General features: G+C 37.9%; 1 long non-coding RNA gene across 1 annotated transcript; it reads left to right on the top strand.

Moving 5' to 3' along the window:
* The first annotated feature begins 476 nt into the window (after nt 1-476).
* On the top strand, nt 477-8,747 carry LOC114001698. Its single transcript, XR_003545630.2, has 2 exons — nt 477-557; nt 5,175-8,747. It is a non-coding gene; the product is annotated as an uncharacterized LOC114001698 (long non-coding RNA).
* The last annotated feature ends 1,363 nt before the right edge of the window (nt 8,748-10,110 follow it).

The raw sequence follows: 10,110 nt of genomic DNA, 5'->3' as shown, positions 1-10,110 counted from the left end.
CAATCCAAATGTCAAAGCAAGGAATCAGAGAAACTTCTCTCTCTCAGACTGGGTTTGATCAATGTGTTCCCTCCTCTACATCAATGGTATGACAGGAAGCCAGACACAGTAATCACAGTCAGAATCAATGTATTCATGCCAATAAATAATGGTTTTCAGTATTTGTGGTGTCTGAATAGCATGTTCTTTTGTATTACAGTGAGGTGATCTGCTTGAAAAAGAGGGATGTGTGGCTATTTCTGATGGCTGTTATAAATCTTATATTGTCTTTTTGTGGGTTTAAAAAGGAAAAACGGGGGACTTTGCCTTTCTCTCCTCTTTTAGGCTTTTTCTGCATCTTCACAATTAGCTTGTCTAATTGTAACATTATTAGAGGACTCATCAAAAATAATGTATGTACTGGGTGGTTCTTGAATGATAGGGCCTATCACTTCAGAAAAGATGTTGCTAATGCAAGCAATTTTCCCCCTTTCAGTTGATTTCATAGGTGGATTTGACTCTTACGGCTATCAAGGTCCACAGAAGACATCTCATTTACAACTACAGCCCATGTATATGTAAGTACTTAACTTCTAAGATATTCGGCAGAGTGGCAGGCTGATGTTAAAGGATCATTAAGCTGAAAGATGGCATGACTTAAAAATTCAGAACTCGCAGAAGCCTTTTTTTATGGACTGAATTCAAGCTACACTTAAGCACCAAAATTGCTCTTCTGTTGAATCATAGTGATTTCTTGGGGCAGGATATCATATGTCACAGTTATTCAAATAACACCCAGCTCTCACCTGATTTTTCCCTTTTTTCATTCAAGCAGGTTCCACTCAGAAGCAATGAGAATTCAGTGTAAAAAAAAAAACTAGTCAGATAAGACGAACCCTGGTTGGGAAAAAAATGGGTTTTTAATAAGATTTATCAAAAGTTCAGCAACTTGCTAATTTAGTGGATTCATTTAACATTTGTCTTACCAGAGCATCTGTTCACTGAGGCACTTCTGTATCTGCTTTCCAGTTTCCACATTTAAAAAAACCCAAAACAAATGTAACAACATATGAGTTTTAAAATCAGTTTGAATAGAAGACAGTATTTTACCTAACCAGTGAGTGACAACTCCATCCCAGAGTGCAGCCTGATATATTTGGGAAATCTCCTGATATATTTGGATAATCAAATCTCCGCTCATACACACAACTGGGGTATATTCACACTAGAGCTAACACCCAACTACAGACTACTCCAGGAATAATCATCTCTAAATATTTCTTGTACTGGTGCCAACTGCAACTCAGAACAGTCCTGACTGCCCAGATAAATCTTACCTCACTGCTGCAGCCTTTTGGAATATTTTTTATTTGCCATCAATAACCACACACTAAAAGCATAGCGCTGAAGACTTCACAAAAGGGCAACATTTACTTTTTTTCCTTTGTTTCTCTTCTGAACAGCTCTTTTGAGGAAAATAACTAAATTCAAGCAAACAGTAGGCGTTGCAACATACACTTCCATTCACCCTTGAATGCAATTTCGTTTCTTATGAGTAGTGGAAGCAAGTCTGTTAATTGATTAGTATATTTTTGCATGGAACTGGCATTTACTCCTTTATCGTGGTACAATCAGTCTGCAGTAGTGTTCAGGATTGGGCCCTTTGGGATCTTTATGAACAACTTTTTAATAATCTCAAATTACAGTAGTGCATATCTCCAATGCCGTCTTAACTTCAGCTTCCCATCTGTCTGTGCTCAAGTAAAGATTTTTCACATGCACTTTTGGCACAGTGCTGTGCATTTAGAAAATGTTATTTCCTTCCTAGTATTATATGAAGCACATAGGTACTTAGAACAATTCTAATCCTATTTCTTTCTCAGTACACCATACCTTGTCATCAACATATGGAGCACTCTAGCTGAGATATTATCCCATTCTCTTTATGCTCTCAGTATTTCTTCCAGAAGAACAGATTGCATTTACTGTGTATTTTCATACTGACTGGAAAGAAAGCTAGACCTGTGGAAAAAAAGAAGGCAATATTTTTAAGCTTGTAGCTGAAATGAAGAGATACATGATTAATCCATGCAAACTATGTTCCATCTTATTTCAATGCTGCATTCTCACTGGAGTATAGGTGATTTTACCATCTTCACAGAGAGACAGAAATCAGAATGTGAGCTGACATTTTGCGCAATCAACCCACAAAAGTATTGCCATGTCCCAGCCGCACTCAATGACATTTGACGTTTCCCTCTGACTGTATAGTATTTGACAGGGTTCTCTAGAATTGCTACAATCTGTCCTAAAGAGGCTTTTACAGCATTTAGTAATACCTCTCTGTTTTCTACAGCTGAGGCACACCAGGAACGCATGCATATGTATTCACACTGCACTTGCGTAAATATAGGCAGACCATATCCATATAGCAATATTCATATAACTATTTCCACAACTTTATCAATTGCTAAAAAATATCTTTTAATCTATAAGCAGCAGAAGATATATTAAGCATCATCCCATCTAATTCCTGCAAAAGATCAAGAAAATACAAAGATAGCTTGTTGCCACCTCTTCATCCTTTACTATTCAGGCTCACACTGGGTGCAACTCATGTGGAGCTCTGGATTTATCAGAGAAATAGGAGACACTTGCCTTTAAATCATCTGATTACTAACTATATCCAAAGGCACAATATCAATTCTTTTGTTTTCTGTGCTGTGGTAGTACCTATATGTGTGCTAGGCATGCTGGAAAAGGGAAGAAGATATGGCCTCAGCTTTGAAGAGCTCACCAAAACAATATCAGCTTCTAATGATGTACAGATTCTGTCAACATATAAATTTCCAAATGTAGTTCAGTAATATAGCACAGAGAAGCCCTTATATATTTACCAGATCAATTCATATACAGAACTAGTACAAATCTTAAAGACATACAGAATTGTGTAGTAGGTCTCAGTCATCATCCATGTACTGCTTGCTGATGTGAATTGATTTAGAGGATTGCACTGACAGAATTCCATCAACACAAACTTTTATTTCTATTCAAGTTAGACAGTTTTGCATCCAAATCAATTTTAACTGTCTTATACATGAACGATTTAATTATTATCCTGAAGGAATGCTGGGTTTAGTAATTGCTAACTATTAAGACACACAGTTTTGTAACCAGTTTCATCCTGTGTGCTGAAGTTAGCACTTCATTTTGTTAATTTGGAGGTTTTATTGAACCTACACAAACTCACACATGCAAATAATTATATTGATTTATTCAGACTTCTTATGTTTACATTTCTATTGTGTCAGGACTTTTTTGTCCAAAGATTTATTATTTTTTATTCGTGATATCAATCAAGTTCTACTTATAGGAACATTCCAATTCAGTTTAAATGCACTCAGTATATTTGTGTGGAATTTCATCAGTTATGCAAAACTACTCTGAATGAAAGGATACTTACAGGAAAAAAAATCTTGATTTATGAAAAAGAAACATTATCTGTAGATAGTGAATTGAGGTGACTATCTCTGGCTACTATTTCCTTGAGTACTCTAGAAATATTAGATTTGGGCTCACTTTGGGGTGTTTTCTCTATATTTTAGGCTTTTAGTTGCAATCACAATTCTCCTTATCATCTCTTCCAATTTCATATTTATTTTAAATAAGTTTACTTTTTAAAGAGAAAAATATATTCAATTTAAAATTATGTTTTAAATAAAACACTGATGTTTTTGGGGAGAATTCTTGTTGTGACATTTATCTACCTGTTATAAATCAGGTTTTTTTATTATTTAAGTGCCAACAGCGTGCTCTATGCTGTACAAGCCAAGAAGCCTAGACAGTCCCTTCAAAACGAATATGCTTTTTGAACAGAACGGGACAGAACCGATGCTCATGTACCTCCTTGCAGTGTGGCCACAGCTGATGTACTCAAAAGCAGCTTCCTGGCATTCTGTGCCGGAGATGCCAGTGCTCATTTCCAGACCATGGGAGAAGAACACAATAAGATGGCGGAAATCAGTTGACAAGAGAAAATTCTGCTCTTGGGAGGTGATCGAGGAAGGTGACTAAACACTCCCTGACACTGATTCTGCTGCACATGAAAAAACACAGTTGTAGTTGTGGAACAAGACTGCACTGCATGATCACTGTTCTTCTAAAAACACTAGGAAGGAGGGAGGGGAGAGAGATCTTTCTTTATGTTCTTCACAGTAAACTTGTTTGCTCAAGAAAAGAAGAAGTGAAGCAAAAAAAAAAGCATGCGTGTCTGATGCTGATGCCTAATGCACTGACGAAATTGCTCAAAAGTAGTGTAGCCCAAAAGTAAAGTTTGCTTTCCTCCCATTGTGAAGTCTAAGAATATTTGCAATATATATACTCACATGCGCGCGCACACACGCACACACACACACACACACACACACACACACACATAGGTATTTGTCTAGATAATTGCACATACTGAAGGTGCTGCCTACTTTACCATTCACTTAAAGTAGAAATGAAACACAAAAAAGACACTAAGACCGGCAGCTCACGTATAACCACCATGACACTCAGCAAGTTCATGCAGCAGAAATCTGCTGGGTAATGATGTCCTCATGTTTGTGGGATTCAGATGTCATGGACAACATTTCATTTAAATAAACTACCAGCTAAGCTTTGATTATGAACAAACAACATCTTGTCCATTTTAGACTGAAAGCTTTTGTCACAAAACATGGGTTTGGGACAACACTGTTAAGGTGTACAGGGCTGTGGCACTTGCACATGCACCCTGCTTTGCGAGCGAGCCAAGGGTGGCTTTCCCCTGCTCCTGCAATTCAGCCCTTCTGTCCTCATACTGTGTCACTTCTTGTTTTTGCAGAGACAGCTACATATCTGATGGATTGTATGTCAGGTCATCTTCCAGTTGACCCGTGGATATATAGTTAAGATTATAATTAAATATAACTCCTATCTAGGATTGTTTAGAAAACCTGTGCTGACTTCTCTGACGGTTTTCCAGAGAGAGACGAGCAGCTCCCTGAGCAAATACTTTGTCTTTCTGTCCACTTCATCCTATGTGTAGCTGAACTGTTACTGGTTTGTTGCTTACACTTGCTTGCAAAGGGGCACCAGAGCAGCAGGGCAGGGATCAGATAGGTATATGGTGGATTATAAGTATTGTCCTTTTTCTGTCTTTCTTCTAGGTCAAAGTAAACATGGGGAGTACCCAAGGTGGGCTGGAAGGCCACTGTCAAAGAAACTGTTTCAGAATGGCCTCCTGATTCTTCAAAGAGAAAAAAATCCAATTTTTCTGCTAAAAGAAGAATATAAAAGCTGGTTGAACAGTGAGACAGAAAACAAGAGACTTTCAGCCCCTCTTTCTAACAGGTACTAAAGGAGATGCCCCAGACCCCCACCTTGGACCTCCTGCCTCCCAGCACCAGAGGACAGAGCAGAGGCATTGGTGCCATCTTTTATCTCTTCCCTACCCCGGCCACCGCCAGTGTGACCCATCTGGATTAAGACATGAACTCGGTGCTTTTGGAGCCTCCTTCATACTTCTGGCCTCATCAAGTCTCCTTAGTCAACACGACACTGAAATACCAGGATGACCTTGCAGCAGAAGTCAAAAGACAGCGCATTGTTTGCCCTGAAGGCTGTACAGTTCATACTTGCCTTAACCCAACTGCATTGCACATTAGAGAAACTACGTGCAAGCTTTCTGAAGTTAACATGCTGCTGTTAATTCTGAACAATTTCTAAGTCAGTGGTTTTCTTCTGTTTCGTTTTGCTTTGTTTTCGTGTCAGGGAATAAGGCTCTGTTGCTCCACGGCTCCAGAGTGACCAAGTAGAAAACTGCCAGCTGCCTGATAAGTGCTTTACTTTTGAGACTCCACAGTGGTCAAGAAACAGTTTATAATGATTAAAAAGAAAAAGAAAGAAAGAAATAAGACCTTTGGGGGGTCAGGGTGAGGAAAGGGGTAACATAAACTAATAATTGAACCTACTGGAAATACGCAGCAGAAATAGTTCTTTAATCCCACTGGTTTTATTTATCGCACTGTAGGTGCTTTTATAGCTATCTCTAAACGTCTTTTACTAACTACAGAGACATCTGCAGATTTCTATCAACAAAGGCCAACTGAATATGTACTAGCTACATTTAGTCTTTTATATGTAATTTCAACTAAAAATTCTCTCTAAGTGAGCTTTTTTTTTTCTAATTGCACCATAAGGGATCCACATATTTTATTTTTTGATTTCAGTTGGAGAGGGCGGGGAGGCACTAGTTGAGTTGAAGAAATATTGAAGACCTTTTTGGGGTATGTTTGGGGGATCTGTTCTGTGTTAGAATGTGTATTTTATCTTCCTGTATTATTGTGGCTGAAAAAAAAAAAAACTGTGCTGTTACGTAGTTGGCAACAAGATGCCTTTGGGAATTTTGCTAGTAGGTCAATGTGTATATGAAATACTCTGAACTCCTAGGAACATATGTTTTATTCTACATCTGATCTGTATTTTCAAGAACATAGGTGGCTTTCACTAGGAAAACCCAATACTTTGCTCAGGTTTTTCAGAAACTTGGATTGTCATTGTTTCTTTGCTCAGACCTTGCATAGACAAACGCACGCACCTACCACACATGAAGTGACCACGTAGGTTTTGAGGGCAAGAGGAAAGGTCAACACTTGGAAAAGCTTGAGGTACACCTGAGCAACTCCCTTTTCCTTGCTGGCCAAGGCCTTGCTCCAAAGGCCTGTGCGCTCACACCACTCACTCATCCCTGTACAAACCAGTGCCCTTTGCTGTGTCTGCATGGATGTACAGTGTCACAAGCAGCAACTCTGGACAATGACAGAGGGACAGTGAAAGCAAGATATGGGACATGTTCAGGAGCTATGCTTACATTGATTCAGTGAGATTTATATAGATAGATAGATAGATATATGTAAGTGTGTGAATGTGTGTGTATGTCTATGTATATAAAATACACAGGAATAATTATTGTTGGGGGCTGCATCACCCAGGAAGATTCTGATGCAGTGGACCAAGGGCTCCTGTCTCAGATACTGCTGGGAATTTCCTGCATGAAACAGGCACGTACCCTAGGCCTGATCCCATAAAGCATTCACTGCTGATTTGGATCTCAAATTTAAATTTTTGTACTTGGGGACCTGAAATTCTGAGTTCATTCTGGATAGAGCTGCTTTTCACCCCCTGGAAACCCCATGCAACTTCCAAGTGCCAGGATGAAATTTCCCATAACTTGAAAAATTTCAAAAGTTTCTACTTTTATGTAGTATTAAATATAGCAGATGTATAGAATTAAACATAACACAGAGGTTTAAATGGAATGAAAATGTCATAACAGCTTCTTTTATCTTTCCCTGTATACCAGTTAATCAAGATGATATTTCTATAAAAATCACTTTTTAACATGAAAAGAAACCAGTTTAGGCACCTAAGCAGCAATCCAATTTTCAGATGATAATTTTTCATACCTCTCAGTGATTTCCCATGGAACAGCAGCTACTGCTAGTTAGCAATTTTAGAAGTCAGACAATTTAATGAAGTGTCTACATGTAGTTTATAGGCCTGATTTTAATTTAGAAAGTTTTGGCCTTAGTTTCTCTGTGTCTTAGTCTTCCCATCTATAATACGGGAATAATATGTGCCTCACAGGCTTTTTGTGAGGTCTGAATTGTTAATGTTTGTAAAATGCTTAGGAAATAGGAAGCACATCTAAACTACTACAGACTGCAATATAAATGTGTATTCATATATTACATATAGAGTAGATACACACACTCGCTTACACACAGTATACATATATATATACGCATACTTACCTATACGAAGTTGGTATTCGTAACCCTGCTTAAATTGCAGTTGGAGCACCACCATTTAAAAAATTAGGACTGTTGACTACTCAACTAAATGATTAGTGGACAGATCTCTTCTGGAAGCAGTTTAGAGCACAGTAATGTGAGAATATCTGGATGGCACTTTTGATTTGTACAGCTGTATCCTCCTCAAAAACCAGTAAAGAATGTTATTTTTCTAGGCTGGGCTTTTGTTATAAACTAAAATATTCAGAAGGCAAGAGATACAATCCAAATGTGGTTTTTTTTCTTTTCTTTTCTTTTTGGCATTTGTTAATTCCGAATGTATTTTTAACAAAAGTGATTTTTTTGACTTACTAGTGTAATTTGCATTTTAAAAAAAATAAATGGAAAAAATATAGGTTTCCAAGCTATTCATGGCCCCCTGCTGCTATTCACAACTTACGGGAAACTTAGAATTACTGTTACCAGCTGAGCAACAATGCAGGATAAATAATCCTATTACATTTACATGATGACAGTCCTGATCTGTGCAGTGCATGGATGTGACAGCACTGAATAGAAATTGCCAGGTCATGACACCATTTTAACACTGTCATATGTAGCAGGTATTTTCATTATCACTGACACTAAAAGGTTTCCTTTACAAGGTTGACTGCAACAGACTCTTCACTTAGGAAGCAGGGCTGGTTTTGTGCACTCATCAGGAATTTTAAGCCTATGATAGGTATACAGTGGCCAACAGTGTTAAGTATTACAAAAGTAATCCTTTTTAAGAAGGAGCTATGTAACATGGATATTTCCACTGCATTAATATTCTTTTATATGCCATTTATTGTCCCTACACTGAAATGAAGAAATATTGTGAAATGTTTATAGAGTTCACACATATATGCCTGAGGTCATTTAATAAAGGTGGAGCAGAACAGTATACATTTTGAGATAGTCGGTCATACTGTCTTAAGTCCTTAGAAAGAGAGTGTATTAATTAATGTCATTAGGATTTTTTAGACCTTCATTATAGTGCAAGTGATACTTTTCAGTCAGGTAAGGAGAAAAGGTTTGTGCTCCATTTGCTTAATTTAAGTTTGCAATACTGTACTGCTGCACAGAATTTTGGCAAAGTCTAGCACAGTATGTATTGATTCCTGGATGTCTCCAAATAAGAATGGCTATTAACTCAGTGTCTGAAGGTTTTGATCACTTGCACGCTTACCTTCTGTTTAAGCACATTGTTAGTAGCCAGAGCAAAACTCCATACACCATGGACCCTTCCAGCCCGTAATATTTTCATTGCCAGTCCTCTGTTCTATTTTTAAATGCAAATGCTCAAAGGATGAGGATTTTTCCACAAAGATGGAAAGGCCCATGAATAGTCTATGGGTATGTATTGCTTGCTGACTGTCTACTGATGAGTAGCTGAGGTGAAATTGATGGACTTTTTTTCCAGCTAATCTGAATCTGGCTTCTTCCCAGCACTTGTGGATTGGTGACAGACACTAAAGGTAAACCAGGTTTTATTGAAGAACCAATGCATAGCAATACTGCAGACAGCGCTCTGCCCACTTCTCCTCAGAGAAAGATGTAGGCAGTTGTTAGGCTAATTGGTCTGCTCCAAACTATGTGCAATATTAAATGTAATTACCATGCATAAAAGAAAGTGCCCTTTAGACTGCAGTTACTCATTCATGTATAGAAGTGGTGCAGCACAGAATGAATCAGTAAAAGAGCTTTTCTTCCTGTAGTCACTAATATGCTTCATTCCCAGACATAGATTGGAAAAATCAGCTCTGTTTGATCTCGTGTTGTGACAAGTTGCTCTGTTCAGATCTTCACCAAGAGAGGCAATTGCAGCTAGTTAGAGTTGTGACCTTTGCATGGCTGAGAAGAAAGATATTGTACGAAATGTGAAATTCTAAGTAGCATCATATATACATTTGTTGCACATCTCTCTCCATATGTACAAAAGAAAGGTCTTTTAAAATGAACTTTTCCTTTATCTCTCAGAAATCAACTGAGACAGATAATGTCTTTCATAAGGGTCTTCCAAATTCTGCCAAGATCACTTCAGAGATTTTTTTTTCTTGTGTCCAATAAAAGCACCATCTTTCCTGCTCTCTGTTGAGTAGAAGACTTAGCTCTTGGGACTTCCAAATGCCTTGGGATTATTATTTTGGATAGATATGATCACTGTGAAACATAAGAATTAAAAAAACTAATGTTTGTGGTCATCCCTGATTCAAAATTAATTCTTCTGTACAAAAACCATACTTTTGCATCCACCACTGGAAAAGGG

Source organism: Pipra filicauda, unplaced genomic scaffold, assembly GCF_003945595.2.
Source record: "Pipra filicauda isolate LSUMZ 115617 unplaced genomic scaffold, ASM394559v2 scaffold23_size5868930_pilon, whole genome shotgun sequence".
NCBI classification, from domain to species: Eukaryota; Metazoa; Chordata; class Aves; order Passeriformes; family Pipridae; genus Pipra; species Pipra filicauda.
Note: the sequence above shows the minus strand (reverse complement) of the source record. Positions and strands in the feature narration are given on the sequence as shown.